At 48.3% G+C, this 17,250-nt stretch overlaps 2 long non-coding RNA genes across 6 annotated transcripts in view; one reads left to right on the top strand and one right to left on the bottom strand.

Moving 5' to 3' along the window:
* LOC105470711 (uncharacterized) overlaps positions 1–17,250 on the bottom strand; it is a 223,010-nt gene that overhangs the window by 72,419 nt on the left and 133,341 nt on the right. For all 5 annotated transcript variants that reach the window (XR_011613267.1, XR_011613264.1, XR_011613266.1 and 2 more), the window contains exon 3: positions 14,620–14,905. This is a non-coding gene — a long non-coding RNA (uncharacterized lncRNA). The remainder of the gene's footprint in view (positions 1–14,619; positions 14,906–17,250) is intronic.
* LOC105470709 (uncharacterized) lies at positions 9,516–17,105 on the top strand. The gene is made up of 3 exons (XR_011613268.1): positions 9,516–9,748; positions 13,588–13,757; positions 16,774–17,105. It is a non-coding gene; the product is annotated as an uncharacterized lncRNA (long non-coding RNA).

Genomic DNA, 17,250 nt, shown 5'->3' with positions numbered 1-17,250 from the left:
TGGAGATGGAATCATAGGGGGTTGAAGTGAGGTTTTCATGCTGTCTTCTGTTCCTGGGTTGGATGGCAGAACTGGTTGAGGCAGATTACCAATCTGGGTGGTGTCAGCAGATCCATCCAGTGCAGGGTCTGCAAAATATCTCAAGCACTGACCTTAGTGATGTTATCCCCAGGAGCAATTTGGGAAGGTTCAGACTCTTGCAGCCAGAGGCTGCAATTTGTTAGTCCTGCAAAGGCAGACTGGTCCCCAGGCAAGAAGGGAGTCTTTTCGGGAAAAGGCTATAACCAATTTTGTTCCAGAGTCAAATCATGAACTGAATTCTTTCCCAGAGTTAGTTTGGCCTGTGCCCAGGAAGGAACAAGGGCAGTTTAAAGGTTAAAGCAAGACAGAGTCAGTTAGGTGCGATGCCTTTGACTGTCATAATTTCCTCAGTTATAATTTTTGCAAAGGCAGTTTCACCTTTGTCTCTCAAGCACGAGAGAGGCACTCCAGTCACACGAGCACTGAACTGAAACTGTCTCCATGCCTATCGGCTGAAAGATACTGAGTAAGAGAATACATTCCACACGGCGGGATTCCAGTGCTTCATGCTGGTTCAGGGACCACCCAAAATTATCTCACATATCTTTTTTTTTTTTTTTGAGACGGAGTTTCGCTCTTTGACATAGGCTGGAGTGCAGTGGCGCGATCTCAGCTCCCTGCAACCTCCATCTCTTGGGTTCAAGCGATCCTCCTGCCTCAGCCTCCTGAGTAGCTGGTGTTATAGGCACCCACCACCATGCCCAACTAATTTTTGTATTTTTAGTAGAGACAGAGTTTTGCCATGTTGGCCAGGCTGGTCTTGAACTCCTGGCCTCAGGTGATCTACCTGCCTCAGAATCCCAAAGTGCTAGGATTACAGGTGAGAGCCACCATGCCCGGCCTATCTCATGTATCTTTGGTGGGCACCCCTCCACTCTTCGGGCAAACATCATTTTGAAATACAGTATATTTTCAATTCGATATTTAAGGTCCTCAAGGGAACATCATAAGATGTTTATCTTTTCCTCCTGAAACACGTGGTGGTAAATGCTTCAGATATTCATCTCTACCCCTTACCTTCAGAAGCCATAGGGATGTTGCTTTGGTTTGGGTTTTGGGTTCTGTGGGAGTGTTTATCTTCTGCATAGTTGTTTAAGAGATAACCGTGGGCTACAGGAGAAGCAGAGACGTTTTTGCACTACTTTCCTTTCCCCTGACCATCCTGATGGGCATAATTGCTACTGCACCAGCCTCATTCTTTCTCCCGGGTCCACTCCTGCCCCTTCCAGCCTGTTGTCCATGTGGCAGCCAGAGAGGTCATTGTGGAGTGTGAAGGTCGCAGTGCCCCCTGCTCAGACATCCACGATGCTCATGACATCGCACAAAACCCTCCTTCCTCATCATGGCACTCAAGGCTGCTCCCTGCCAGCCTCTCTGGCCTGCTCCAACCTCAGTGCGCCCCAAACAGACCTTCTCTCTGACCTTTGAACTTGCTGAACCCTTTTCTACCTCAGGGCGTTCGCACTATCTCTTCCCCCTGCCGGGAACACTGCCCCCGAGTTTTACACGGCTGTCTTTTTCTGATCCAGGCCTCAGATACCACCTCTTCAGAGAGGTCCTCCTGGTCACTTCATCGATGTGGCCCTCCGCTGAGTCACTGTCAGCCCCAGCCCTCATTTATCTCCTTTACAGCACCAAGCGCTGCAGGTCAGGGTCTAATTCATCTGCGAGTTTGTGTCTTCGCTGTCACCCTCCACCAGTGCCATGAGATGGGAAAACGTCTGCCTGTGCCCTGATGAAGCCCAGCACGGCCACCATGCCTGGCATGGAGCAGACACTTAGGCAGTGCTTCTTACATATGTACCTCAGGGAATGGGGCCAGCGATGGTCTGTCCAGGTTCCCTAACCTTCCCTTCCCACCCAAATGAATGACGTTCAGAGACAGGGACACTGGGTCATCCCAACTGCTCCCCTCCTGGTCATCAGAGGCCAGACCCACAGGACAGGGAAGTCTCAGGAGGCCCCTCTGGGAGGTGTTCACGGCTATGAATCACTGCAGAAGGGAATGAGCTGGGCAGCTGGTGCCCTTCATCTGGGTCGCAGCCAGGTGGAGATTTGAACGAAATCCTTTGGCAAAAAGCAAGCAAATCTCCCAGGGATGGCGACTTGTCAGATGTCAGCGGGTCTGGAAAACAGCAATCACTCCTAATCCAAAAATCAGCCTGAGCAGGGCCGGAAGGGGTCCTGCAGGCCTTCACGTCACCTTCTACAGACTCCATGTTGAAACCAGCCTCGACGCCAGGAGTCTCTCCTTATTAGGTATAAAGGTCATCTTAAAAGATTCCTTCACTTCTCCCACCACCCATCCTGAAGACAGACAATTAATCTGGCAAATGCTGACTGGTGACTACTCTGTGCCAGGCTGTGCCCTCAGCATAGGGGGGATGTGGACACAAAACAAGTTCCCTGCACCCCTGAGCTCAGCAGGTCACTGGGGAAGACTGTTGCTAGGCAAGTGACGATAGAAAGCAGAGAAGTCATTTCCAACAGCAGCAGAATGAAGCACATTCATGTGATCCAAAGTGTCATGGGGTTGCATGTGTCAGTGCAAGCAACTGGGAAAGGTTCCTGAGGGTGGGGGTTTGGATGGGAGATGTGAAAGATGAGAAGGCGAAAAAGGGAAAGCGACTCAGGCTGGAACTGGTATGAGAGTGCCACGTCTGTGGATAAAGAGCAGGCTGTGTGGACACTGTCGCAAGCCCAGCGGAAAGCGGGTCATGACGGGGCCTGAGGAGCCAGCAGGACCCCATGACCCAGCGCCACAGTGCCTATGGTCAGGTCTGAGATTTCATCCAAAGCATAATGGGAGGATGTGTAGCTTGAGAAACTTAAAACATCCATTTAGCTACAGTACTGAGAATTTACAACAGAGTACGAGAGAGGAATCCAGAGGCCCCTTGAGGCTGTTGGCATCCACCAGAAAAGAGGCCAGACCAGGTGGCCACGTGGGAATGGCAGACAGAGAAGGCTGATCTTTGGAGCTTTCTAGTGACTAATTTGCCTCCTCTGAGCCCCATGTCATTCCTTCTCTTGTTCTGCACCTAAAGCACTTTTGAACAACCCATCATCAACTTGAAGACCATTCTGAAGCCCCTCCCCTCCACCTCCTCAGTCTCTACTGCAGATAAAATCACACACACCCGTTAACCTTTCTGCTGAGAAGTTATCATCAGCCGTTTAATCAGTGCAGCAGCTCTCAGCCGGCTCTGAAAGGCTTGAAATTGCACATACATTTAAATGCCTCACACTTTCCCAGTCTTTGTTAATCACTGTTTTTCCACCCAAACATGGAAAGAGGTTATAAGAGGTGTTCGGTTGAAATTGCCCATGTGTGACAAATGTCAGAGCATTTCCAAAGCTGTTTTCTTTAGTGGAACGTTTTTATAAGGCCCAGCTCAGTGACTGGGATTAAGTAGGTGTATGCTTTTTTTATTGCTGCCTCACAAATTACCACAAACTTAGCAGCTTACAGAAACACACGTTTATTATCTCACAGTTTCTAGGGGTCAGGAGTCTGGGCATGGCTCGACCGGGTCCTCTGCCCCAGGGGGTCTTGCAGGCAATCATCAAGGTGTTGGCCAAGGGTGGAGGCTCAGCTGAGGAAACCACCAGGGAAGGGTCTGCTCCCAGGCTCACATGTCTCTGGGCAAGAGTCAGGTTCTGGTAGGCCTCAGAATGGGGGCTTTACTCACTTGCAGGCTGTTGGCCAGAGGTCACCCTCAGTTCCTGCCCACAAGCACATTTCCAATATGACAACTTCTTCATTGAAGCAAAGGAAGGAGTCAGCTAGCAGCAAGATAGAAGTCACAACCTTCTGTGACATAACCATCTGTCAAATGGGAGCGGCATCCCATTTGATTTTCCATATTCTATTGCTTAGGATCAAGTCACAGGCCTCATGTACACTCAAGGGGAAGGGATCACACACAGGCATGAATACCAGGAGAGGGAGAATTTGGAGGGTATCTTAGAGGTTCAAATATAAAGTAAAACTTAAAGAAAAAATTTTGGCCGGGCGCGGTGGCTCAAGCCTGTAATCCCAGCACTTTGGGAGGCCGAGACAGGTGGATCACGAGGTCAGGAGATCGAGACCATCCTGGCTAACACGGTGAAACCCCATCTCTACTAAAAAATACAAAAAACTAGCCGGGCGAGGTGGCAGGCGCCTGTAGTCCCAGCTACTCAGGAGGCTGAGGCAGGAGAATGGCGTAAACCCGGGAGGTGGAGCTTGCAGTGAGCCGAGATCCGGCCACTGCACCCCAGCCTGGGCGACAGAGCAAGACTCCGTCTCAAAAAAAAAAAAAAAAAAAAAAAAAAGAAAAAATTTTAACATCACCATTGACACAATCAACTAAAGATGACCAACATTATTTTGGTGTACGACTTACCTGGATGGTTGGATAGATCGGTGGATGAATGGATGGATGGATGGACGAATGGACAGATGGAAGGATGGATGAATGATGGCTAGATGGATGTATGGATAGGTGGATGGACGGATGGATGGATGGATGGATGGATGAATGGATGGATAGAGCAACCTAATAAAAACGTATCACACGATACACATACGTGCTTTTTGTCTTATGAAACTGGAATTGTGGTTTTAATACATACAGATGTAAACCCGCCTCATGTGCACTCAACAATATTTTATGGACTTATTTTGACAATGAGAACTCTACATATCAACATTATTGTTTTTTAGCCCTGGTATTTATGGACGTTCCACAATATATTCAATTAATTTTGTGTTTTAATCAAGTTAGGATGTGATTCAGCTGCATCTAGCAGAGCTCTAACTTCAACTAAGACAAAAGTGTATTTTTCACAGAAACCAAAGCTGGAGCTTGACAGTCTAGTGTTTATGCAAAATTTGACGGACCCTGTTTTTGTCCAGTGAAGTGTTTTGCACTTCCTAGGATGTGAATCTCACCTTCACAGACCAAATTGATGGGAAGAGCACCAATCATCACATCCATAGGCCAAGGAGGAGAGAGGAAACAAAAAACTAAGAAATGAGGCAGATGACAGACGTAAGGAGGCTTCAAAACATGCCACACAACACTTTCATTACTTTGCATTGGTCAGAATCTGGTCACATGGTCACAGTTCGCTGCAAGGGAGGCTGGGAAAACGTAGCAAGTGTCCAGCCACTGGGGAGAGAGGAGCGCCGGAGGAAGGGCAGGGGGCCACCAGCAAGCATTTAGGCTTCCTACTTTCTTCTTATAAACATCCTTAGAGATTCATCTTTACATATTTTTCTACTTCCTAGGGATAAATGCCTATAAATGGAATTTGGGACTAAAAGATGAGTGGCGTTTTCTTTGGGCAATTGCCAATTGCCTTCTAGAAAGTTTGTACCAATGAACTCACCAAGAGGTGGGGTTCTGTTGCATGAAATGTTTCTCCATCCCACATTTCCTTTTACTCCACATCCTTTGGCCTTTATTAGGCTTACACATCTCTTCAGAATGCTTGCTTCCTACATCATAATCTTGGGATTTAATACATGTTTTTCATTCAGGTTATTATTAATATCAGATTTATCTGGCTATGTGTGAGCCCAGCCACAGCCTCAGGGAAAGAGATGTATCTTTCAGTGGTGAAGAGAATAAAAATCAAAACTCCTCAGGGACTTTGAAAGTGAAGTGGGCAGAGAAGGGTGGAAAGAACAGATCTCATTCTATGAAGAGCATGGAGGGATTTTCACAGAGCCTGTAGTGCTGAGTACAGCAGACCAGGCTCCCCGGGGCACCCAGAGAGCAGCCTTTTCTCAACAGAAGAGGAGTGAGCACTGCATAGAGTTGCAGAAAGGGAATACCAGACAGGGGTAACAGCAGATACAAAGGCCCTACAGGCAGGCACTGGCTTGGCCTGCTGGAGGAGCAGAAAGGAAGCCAGTGTGTCTAGAGTAGAGGGGACCAACTTGTCCAGGTTTGTCCAGAACTTTCCTGGTTTTAACACTAGAAATCTTACATCCAGGGAAACTTCTGAGTTACAGCCAAGCTGGAATGATTTGTTTGGAACTGCCTTGTTTTAAAATTGAAAGGTCTGTGTCCCACAAACCCCCTCAGTCCTACACGAGCTGAGGCAGTGGGTCACGCTATGCTGGAGGAATGTGTGCAAGGGTGGGCAGAACAAGTGACTCTCTCCTATGTCCTCTCTCCCCTTGGCCTCAGGAGTGACAAATCTGGGCGTTGACATCCAGGATGAAGACTACATTTCCCAGCATCCCTTGCAGCAAACAGAGGTCATGTGACCAGGCTGTGATCATGGGGAGGTGAGGCCCATGCACAGTGGCTGCCTTTAGAAGAAGGAAGGTTTGTGCCCTCTTGTTCTCTTCTCCTCTCCCTGCTGGCTGACAGGAGACAGGATGGATACTGGCAGGGAAGCCACACTCTAAGGAAGTCAGACCAACAAGATGGAAGGAGGCTGAGCCCCTGAAAATTGTAGAGAAGAACCACCTGACTGGCTTTGACTTTCTTGTGAAACAGGAGTGAACCTCCATTTTGGTTAAGCCACTGTGATTCAGGGTCCTTGGTCACATTCATTGAGGCTGTAACCTAATTGGTAGAAAGAAAGGAAGGGGAGGGGAGATGGAGTCGGAGAGGCAGGCAGAAGTCAGATCACATCGGGCCAAGGCAGAGGAAAAACAGGTGATATAGGACTCAAGGACCACACCTGCTCCCAGGTGAAGGGAGTTTGCCGTGGGTGCCCCTCCCTGTCTGCTGGAGTAAGCGAATTTTACCCACTTCCCTTAGGACTTTGCAAGATGCACATCACAGTCACAGGTACTTGTCTCCTAAGGGACCTTTCAGGTGAGCTGCCCCAACAGTGAGACTGTAACAAGAGCAGGACAGAACACTTGTGTGCATGCCCTCTGAGCGTTGGAAGCTGTTGTTGTAGCGGCTGCTGTTACTCATCCTGACTGATACACAGACACAACCAGTAGCCCTCTCTCCTGGAAATGCCATGTAAGTTAGGTAAGGCATAATCCAGGAAAGCTCTCAAGCTGATTTCCCTCCCAGCCCCTGGGGTCGCTGAGCAGGGCCCACATTATCTAAGATCAGCTGGACACCTGTACACCTGCCATAGCCTGGAGCAGGTGCCAGGCACTGTGGATGATGAATGTGAGAACAGCATCACCCCTGCCCTCCTGCAGGTGACTGTCTGGTCTGGTCAGACCATGGGATTCCTCCACAACCACCTCCTCATACACAGCTCACTCATGCCAAGCAGGAAGCAGAGCTTGGGATCGCCTGACCCACTTGTCCTCACCTGGGAGCAACTTATATAAAAGCACATGTAGTTCATACAGGGCTGATGGTTCCAGCTTCCAAGACACCCGAGACCTCCTTGGATGCTTGGTAATCAGACCAGGTATGTGCAAAGAGGCATGACTCTTTATTTTCACTTAATTGAAAAAAACACATCAGCAAAGAGAGCATCCATGTTCAGTGGCCCTTTCTTCTCCTCTCAGTAGTGACCTTTAAAAATATGCTTTATGAGTCATTTGCCAAACCTCCTTCTTCATGCCGAGGTGTAATCAGACTCATAAATAGGCCAGACTTGAGAGGGGACAAATGCAAGAAACTTTAAGGTATTCTTTATACCTTACCCATATTGTATAAATGAAAGGCCCAGGCAGAGCAGGTCTCAGGGCTGCCCAGCCATGTGTGTGCCAAACATGGATGTGTCAGTGGCCATGCCGGGAGTTAAGCCCTAGCCATGGGCCTCTGGGTGGCCAAGGCCAAGTCTTATTCAACAGGTGAGTTCAACTGAGCCAAACATGGCAGAAATACATAAGGGAGACGATGACTCCCCTAGTTAAATCCCCTGCTAATTCCATCTGGCTCAGAGGAGGAGCCAAGTCCTCACAGCAGCCTGCAACCCCCACCTGACTCGGCCTCCTCTCAGCTCTGATTCTCCATGCCCCTCTACTCTTCTCTGTCTCCTCTCCCACCACAAAGAAGGGATCCTGCAGGTTCATCCTGGTGGATTCAAACCCATCTTTGTTACACAGTCACCAAATGAATGTGCATAAACCTTGCAAACAGCCCTCTTGAAAAAGAGAAAGGCAGGCCGGGCTCAGTGGCTCATGCCTGTAATCCCAGCACTTTAGGAGGCCGAGGAGGGTGGATCATCTGAGGTCAGGAGTTTGAGACCAGCCTGGCCAACATGGTAGAACCCCGTCTCTACTAAAACCATGAAAATTAGCCGGGCATTGGTGGCACGCACCTGTAGTCCCAGCTACTCTGGAGGCTGAGGCAGGAGAATCCTTTGAACCTGGAAGGTGCAGGTTGAAGGAGGTGAGATCACGCCACTTCACTCCAACCTGGTTGACCAAGCAAGACTCTGTCTCAAAAAATAATAATAATTTAAAAAGAAAAAGACAAAAATTCAAACAGCTAAACAGAAACTGGACAAAAGATTTGAACCATCCCTTCACAGAAGAGGAAATGTGAAGGACTGGCCAATAAAAACATGAAGAGGGTCACAACCTAACAGGATGAGGTATCATGTGACACCCACCAGACTGGCAAAACTCCCACAACCCAAGAAATGCAAGGGTTGGGGAGAATGGAGAGCAAGAAGAACACTCAGCCACTGCTAAGAAAGGTTGTGAATTTTTGTTGTTGTTGTTGTTATGCTTGCATATGAAAGGATATGTGTTGTGGGTTATGAGGAAAATTACATTTCTTAACTGGGATGAAATTTTGAAAATTGAAAGCTACTGATCAGAAGAAACTTGCACTTGTATATAAAAGAAATGCCCAAGAATGTTCTAGCAACACAGTCCTAAGGGCCCCAACCTGGCCAAACCCTAATCCACAGGAAAATGAAGACATTTCCCATGTTCCCCTCATGCTACGGGAGATCACGCAGCAATGAAAATGAACCATATCAATGTGTATGGGTCTCAGGAAGAGAATGGAGGACAAAAATAGACATTGAGCAAATGCTCAGACCCAATGCAGCATAGGAGCAGTAACACAGGAGAATTTCTTCACATCAAAGTTCAAAACTACAGCCGAGGCAACAGAGCAAGACCTTGTCTCAAAAAGACAACAGAAAGTTCAAAAACTAAATGGCATATTGTTTAGGGATGTATACATACTTGGTGAAAGAAACGTACTATGAAGTAAAGTATGGGAATAATAAAGACTAAAGCAGAAAGTGATTCTCTCTGTAGAAGGGAAGGGACTGGGATTCAGGAGGGGCCTTGAGGGAGCATCCAAAGTTATGTCTCTTCAGATTCTATTCCCTAAACTTGGTGGAGGTCCTGTGTGTCCAGTGTGTCAATATTCTTTATACCTTACCCACATGGTATAAATGCTTTTTTCTATTTAATATTTAGAAGACAGTTATACACAAGATGCATTAAATAGCAAGATGGCAGATGAACATCAGGAAGGAACATTAGGAACATCCACGGTGTTCCATCCAGGAACCTTCATCATGGAAACCCTTGTGCTCATGGGCCTGGTCTTAAGACACAGTCAGTTGATGGGGATCAGAAGCCACACTCATCGTAGCAGAGAGGCAGGACCAGCTGGGAGAGGGTCCTTCTGTGACACTGACGGCATCACCGGGCCGTGGGAAGTGACTCAGCTGCCAGAACTCACACAATATCATTCTGCACCAAAACCTCACAGGAAAAATGGTAAGTGTGAAGTTTCTCCATTAGTAGCAATTCTCAGACTAATCTCTGTCCTCCATCCGTTCTCCACAAAACAACATTTTATAGCTTTGCTTGGGTTTATTTATCCATTTATTTTTTATTTTACTAACTGATGGAAAAGACATATTGTGTGTGTGTGATTTTTGTCTCTCTCAGTAAGGATAATTATGGTATAATTCCTATTATTATTATTATTATTATTACAATCATCATTTAGTTTTCTTAAGCTTCTCAAATTCTAAGGGCATTAATCAGGGTCTTTCTGACTTGTGAGATAGAAGAGAAATCCAAACTGTTTAAGAGAGAAAAGAATGCATTGATCACCAGGACTCACAAGTTCCCAGGTTTAACCTGCTTGAGAAACAATTACACCTGTGGTTTCAAGTGGCATCCTGTGATTCATTTTCTCTCTCTCTTCTCCTCTCTTCTCTCTCTCCTTCCCCAACACCGGCACCATGTTTAGCATCACGAACCTCAGACTTAAACAGCACGACAGGCTCCTCCCAGGTCTCCAGCTACATAACCCTCAGACTTAAACAACAGCAGCACTGGCTCCTCCCTGGGTCTCCAGCTCCACAGACCTGAAACTAAAATGGCAGCATTGTCTCCTCCCCAGTCCCCAGCTACAGACCCTCAAACTAGAACAGTACACTGGCACCACCCAAAGTCTCCAGCTCCACACCTCAAACTAGAACTCCAGCACCCGCTCTTTTCCGAGTCTCAATATCCGCGACCCTCAAAACAGCAGCACCGGCTCCTCCCCTAGTCTTCAGCTTCACGACCCTAACTATAATAGTAACTACTTGCTCCTCTGTGGTCAACAGCTCCAAGACGCTAAAACTAGAACAGCAGACCAGTGTCTACCCAAAACACCAGCTCCAAGACTCAAACAAGAACAGCAGCACTGACTTCTCGCCAGGTCTCCAGCTCCATGACCCTGAAACTTGAACTGCAGCACGCGCTCCTCCCCAGGTCTCCAGCTCCATGGACCTTAAACGAAAACAGCAGTACCCGCTTCTCCCCAGGTCTCCAGCTGCAGACCCACAAACTACAACAGCAGCACCATCTCCTCTCCGGGTCTCCAGCACCATGACCCTAAAACTAGAACAGCAGCTCCAGCTCCTCTCCAGGTCTCCAGCTCCACGACCCTAAAACTAGCACAGCAGCACCAGCTCCTCCTCGGGTCAACAGCTCCAAGACCCTCAAACTACAACAGCAGCCCTGACTCCTGTCCAGGTTTACAGATCCACAAAACTCAAACTTGAACTTCAGCACTGGCTCCTCCCCGAGTCTCCAGCTCCCTGACCCTCAAACTAGAACAGCAGCACCATCTCCTCTCTGGGTCTCCAGCTCCATGGACCTTAAGCTAAAACAGCAGCACCAGCTCCTCCCGAGGTCCCCAGCAACAGACCCTCAAACTACAACAGCAGCACCAGCTCCACCCACAGCCTCCAGCTCCCCACCTCAAACTAGAACTGCAGCACCAGCTCCTCCCCAAGTCTCAATAGCCACGACTCTCAAAATAAAACAGCAGTAGCGGCTCCTCCCCTGGTCTTCAGCTTCACGACCCTAACTATAACAGCACCACCCGCTCCTCCGGGGTCAACAGCTCCAAGACCCTCAAACTACAACAGCAATCCGGCTTCTACCCAGGTCACCAGCTCCAAGACTCTCAAACTTGACTTGCCAGGTATCCAACTCCACACCCCTCAAACTTGAACCGCAGCACCAGCTCCTCCCCAGGTCTCCAGCTACTCGTCCCTCAAACTGTTGCTCCTCCCCGGGTCGCCAGCTCCAAGACCCTAAAACTAGAACAGCAGACCGGCTCCTACCCAGATCACCAGCTCCCAGACTCTTAAACTAGAAGAGCAGCACTGACTTCTCGCCAGGTCTCCAGCTCCACGACCCTCATACTTGAACTACAGCAACAGTTCCGCCCAGGTCTCCAGCTCCACAAACCTTAAACTAAAACAGCAGCACCAATTCCTCTGCAGGTCCCCAGCTACAGATCCTCAAACTAGAACAGCAGCACTGACTCCTGCCCAGATATCCAGCTCCACAAACCTCAAACTTGAACTGCAGTACCAGCTACTTCCCGGGTCTTCAGCTCCATGACCCTGAAAATACAGCAGCAGCACTGGCTTTTCCCCAGGTCCCCAGCTCCACGACCCTCAATTTTAAAAAGCAGCGCCAGCTCCTCCCTGGGTCAGCACCTCCACGACCCTCAGACCTGAACCGCCGCACTGGCTCCTCCCCGGGTCACCAGATCCCAGACCCTCAAACTAGAAGAGCAGCACTGACTCCTCCCATATCTCCAGCTCCATGACCATCACGCTTGAAGAGTAGCACCATTTCCTTTCTGGGTCTCCAGCTCTACGACCCTCAGACTTGAACAGCAGCACCAGCTCCTTTCTGGGTCTCCCGCTCCACTATTTTCAGACTTGAACAGCAGCACCAGCTTCTCCCCAGGTCTCCAGCTCCATGACTCTCAAACGAACAGCAGCACCTGCTGCTTTCTGGGTCTCCAGCTCCACCATCTTCAGACTTGCACAGCAGCACCAGCTTCTCCCCAGGTCTCTAGCTCCACGACCCTCAAACTAGGACAGCAGCACCAGCTCCTCCCTGGGTCTCCAGCCCCTCAAGTCTGAGGGTCGTGGAGCTGGAGAACCGGAAAAGAAACGGTGCTACTCTTCAAGTCTGAGGGTCATGGAACCAGAGACCTGGGGAGGAGCTAGTGCTACCACTGTTCAAGTTTGAGCATCTTGGAACTGGAGACCCAGGGAAGTGCCACTTGAACGGTAGCTCCTCCCCTAGTCTATAGCTCCATGACCCTCAAACTTGAAGAGTAGCACCATTTCCTTTCTGGGTCTCCAGCTCCACGACCTTCAGACTTGAACAGCAGCCCCAGTTCCTCCCTGGGTCTCCAGCTCCATGACCTTCAGACTTGAACGGCAGCACCAACTCCTCCCTGGGTCTTGAACCTGCCCAGCCTGCAGATTTCAGACTTGCTAGCCTTCAGGATCACATTAGCCAATTCCTTAAACTCAGCCTCTTTCTCTGTATGTAGGATATGGACACCTCCTGCCGGCTCTTTTTCTGGAGAGCCCAGTGAACACACCATGCATCAGGCTCCATCATTCACCAAAGCGTCTTTCCAACAGCCTCTGCCGTGATATTTCTTAAATAAAGGTCACTCCAAAGACCCTCACCTCTGGATTGTAACCAACTCAGTGGCAGACTTAATCCATTTCTACCTGCTGACATTTCTCACATGGAAAAGGCTGGTTGACAGATTGAAGCTGTCTCCCCCCACTCCCCACGCCAGTGCACACTTCTCCCTTGAATGTTGATTTTGTGCTCATTTTAGAGACTGAGGCAAAAAGACAGACAAATACAAGGCCAAGTCAGTGACAAATAAACAATGCTATTTAGGCATTGAGAGTGTGTTTTTGTGTTTGTGATTTTTTGCTAATTAATTCCGCCTGTAGAGGAGGGGGAGGGAAAGGAGGAAGGGAGAAGTTCCCTGGCAGGGCTGAGAGGCAGTGTGGTGTCTGGGGCTCCTGGAGTGCAGGGGGATGGCCTGGCTCTGCTGCCTTCTATGGGTAAGGGTCCACTGCTTTTTTTTCTGGGACTTAAGTCACCTGGGCTTATACTAAGCGGCCCTCAGCAAGCTCTTCTCCCTTGCCCCTGCCACCAAGAGCCCCAGGATGCCCTAGTTCCTGCCCCTCCAAGACCTGGGACTCCTGCTCCTGGGGCCTTCTGGTTGGTTCTGCTTTTCCTTGCTTCAGGACCTAAATGGATTCTGTCACCTGCCTCCTCAGAACCCTGAGCGATACACCCACTGCCTGTCACCCAGGATGGGTCCACCCAAGTCTTCCATCCCAGGAGAGTCCTTCCTGGCACCTTGTGAGCCGACAGCATCTCCAGGGAACCGCAGGACTTCGGGGGGCCTGGGAAGCATCAAGAGCTTCAGGAGGGGAGCCCCTCACAGGTAGGGATTACGGAGCCCTGCAGGGACCCTTAGAACAGGTAGGTCGGGGTGGGGCTGAGGTCTTGGCGCCTTGATTCAGGTTCCTGGCTTAGGTCCCACCTCTCTGAAATCTCCCACCCACAGCCAAGCCGCTGGCCACCCCACTGATGCCCTGTGTTACACTGTTTTGATGGAGACCTCACCAGGCTCTCCCACCTGCTCTCCTCCTGGAGCAGGGAATGTTGGAATTTGGGGCTGATCTGCATATGAACGTGACTCTTAACAAGGTGAGGGGCTTGAAGTTCTCTGGGGCTAATGACTGCTCCATGAATAATGGTCCCTCTTAACATGTAATTAAACATTTATCAGATGTATTTCTACAGAAACATCCATCTTAAGAGGTTACTGGATTTCCTGAAACGAGGCAGATGTACTCCCAGCTCCCCCTCCCCTCTCCAGCCTCAGTTCCCTGGGCCGGATGCCCCCCAGGGGCCTGTGGTGCAGTTTCGGTTGGTTCACCCCATGCGGAGCTTGATGGGGTTGGGTTGGGTTTAATCAGAATGGTAAATTGCAAATGATACAGGGCCTGGGCTCTGTTGGGATACTTGTGTTGACCAAGTCCCTTGTGAATTAAATCATTTAATACTGGAAATGGAAAAGGCCCCTCATCTTCCTTCTGAATGAGCCGTGAAATAGGCTCTGGGAACGGCCTCCAGGGTGAAGTGGTTGTCAGGGCTTGGCGCCAAGATCTGATGGGGGGGTCAGAAGACAGGGCACCAGCAGGACAGGGTACTTGGGGAGGCCTATCACGATGTGCCACAGATGCATCCTGTGTCGGTAGCACCCCAAACTCGGGAGGCTGGTCGGGGCGCAGCTGACATACCTGGGATGTGTGCACTGATCGCATACCACATGAGGCACCCTCGAAGCATCCGAGAACCAAATAATCACTCCTCAGCTTCCCAACCCGGGGACAGGTTTGGGCTCTGGCGTGGGACAGCACTTGTCTTCACTCTGAATCTCTGACCGCAGCTTTCTCAATGCAGTGCAGGGGTTGACTTGGCAGATGAGGCTGCTGGGACTCAGATCACCTCACTGGCTTGAAAGCGGATCTAATCTGCTCCCAAGAAGGTGGAGCCATGGACTAGCTGGTCCCAGCCGTGAATTCTCTGAAAATTAAAAGAATAACAAAGCATATCAAATAGGATTAACACAAACACTCTTCAACACAGTGCCTGTGAGGCAACAGAAACATGAGCACAGAATGCCCATCAGTGGGGGACCACCAGGCCCGATGTCTCCAAAAGCAATTTGCTGGATGTATCAAGAGCTTAAATTTAAAAAGCACTTAATCCTTGATGCAGTTATCACACACATAAGATATTATCTTAAGGAGCTGTTCATAAATGCAAACCAAGATTATGTAGTAATACAATCATTGCCACATAAACTGCAACAGCAAAAATTGGAAGCAGTACAAATGTCCAATAATATAGGAATGGAGAAGGGTGCACAGGTTTTCCAAACAGGGAAATATTGAAGGATGATTTGATCATATGCTTACCTGAAATTTTCAATAGTGTAGAAAGCGCTCGTGATTTCATGTGAAGTGAAAAAAATGGATACAAAAACATGGATTTTACACTCTTATCACACATGCATCCATATTCAGAGGAAATAGTTAAATAAGAGACAAATCAGGGTACCAACAGTAGTAACATGTCGGTGGTAACATTATAAATGGTTTTCATTTTCTTTTTTATAGTAGTTGTATGTTTTCAAATTTTCAAGCATGAGCAGGTCTTTTAAAATCACAAGAAAAAAACTAAAGTTGCCAGTTGCTACCAGGTGAAAAGGACAATATTCTTTAGCAATTTCTGCAAAATACAGGATCCTTCATAACATATACAGGTCCTTTAATAAGTGATATGTTGAAATTTTCAATACAAATTCTGATGTAAAATAAGGAAAGAAACATTCAAAGTATTCATTATCATCTTCTATTCATGTTTGAGAAAGACACAGAGAGTCAAATTACTTTGGAAAGCCTAAAAATTGTTGGTTTCGTTTTAAATTGATATCTCTAACACCTTCATGTGACTTCAGTAACCTATCTGCTCCCTGCCAACCTTAAAGTGCTTAATTACCACAAATTTCTGAAATCCATCTATCATTTGAATAACCTTTGTGAAATCATTATTGAGTGCTTTTAGAGGATTTGATCACAGCAATAGAAACAGGCCCATTTGTCTCCGCACATGCAAATGACTTATTAACATTCAAGCGATGAGTTCACTTTACCAAGATTCCCAAGACATGCATCATCCCCAAATGTTACTTTCCTCCCTCAAGTCCTTTCATATCATCCCTTTGCTCTAGGACGACCCGATTCCTCACCAGCTTACATTCCCAGCAGCATCTGGCCACCTTGCCCTCTCTGCTACCCCTGGCCTTATCACAGTTCCTCAAACCGAACAGGCTCAGCCCAGCCCAGCACTTGGCACTTGCTGTGCTTTGCAGAGCTCCCATCCAGTTCTTGCCCCGCTCAGCTGCAGCCTGTGGGATGTTCCTTAGTCCCAAGAAGACACGGCATCCTCCTCACCCTTTGCACACGTTGTTCCCTTTGCTGAAACATTCTTCCCCTCCCATCGCCTGCAGTTACTTGGTTAATTCCCCCTTCCCTTTGACAGACTTTCTCTCCATTCCCTATGCCCTAAGCTCCTATCCCCTGACCCAGGATCAAACTCTATAATCCCCCAAATGTTTCCTTTGCAGCATTTTGCACATTCAGTTACTGGATGATATTTTTATTGAGTCTTTGAATAGTTGGCTTCCCTTCTGGTCTGGAAACTCCATGAGGGCAGAGAATGAAAGTCATGCGCTCACCCCAGGAAGGTTGTCTGTTAACAAAGATTAACTGAATGACTGGTGGATTTGCACAGCATTTAGGCCTTTGTGCCCTGTGCTGGAATCATTCTTTGCTTGTATATGAAACCACTTTACCTGAGTGGAATTTCCTTTGTCATGCTACCTGCAGGTTTAGTGAAATGACAGTCCCTGTAGAGTACAGAGAAGCCTCCAGCTGCCTCCCTATGCTGGGGTGCAAAGTGGGGGAACAAGACTACATGAATACATGAAGGAATGAAATGCACCACACAAGAGCACCAGCATCTGTTCACCTGCTACACATCAGTCACTGATGCCATCCAAAAGGAAAAGACCCTTTCTCCTGTATGACATTCATCTCTGTACCTGTCCCAGCCCTGGAACCACCAGAAGGAACAGCGGAGAAGGGGACCCCAAGCCTTAGTGAGAGGTGGGTAGGGGGAGAGGAAAAGCTTGGAATTAAATGTGATATTAAAATTTAGATTTGGACCAGCCAAGGCTTTTACTATCTAGATGAGAGTGATAATGATTAATGAACTTGTTCTTATAAATAAAAGTGAACAAAAACCCAAGGGATCTTCCCAAAATGTCATCCAGAAGCAGGGGCCTGAGACCTAACAATAGGGCA

Source organism: Macaca nemestrina, chromosome 15 (assembly GCF_043159975.1).
Source record: "Macaca nemestrina isolate mMacNem1 chromosome 15, mMacNem.hap1, whole genome shotgun sequence".
In the NCBI taxonomy this organism is placed as follows: domain Eukaryota; kingdom Metazoa; phylum Chordata; class Mammalia; order Primates; family Cercopithecidae; genus Macaca; species Macaca nemestrina.
This window is presented reverse-complemented; position numbering and strand designations above follow the sequence as displayed.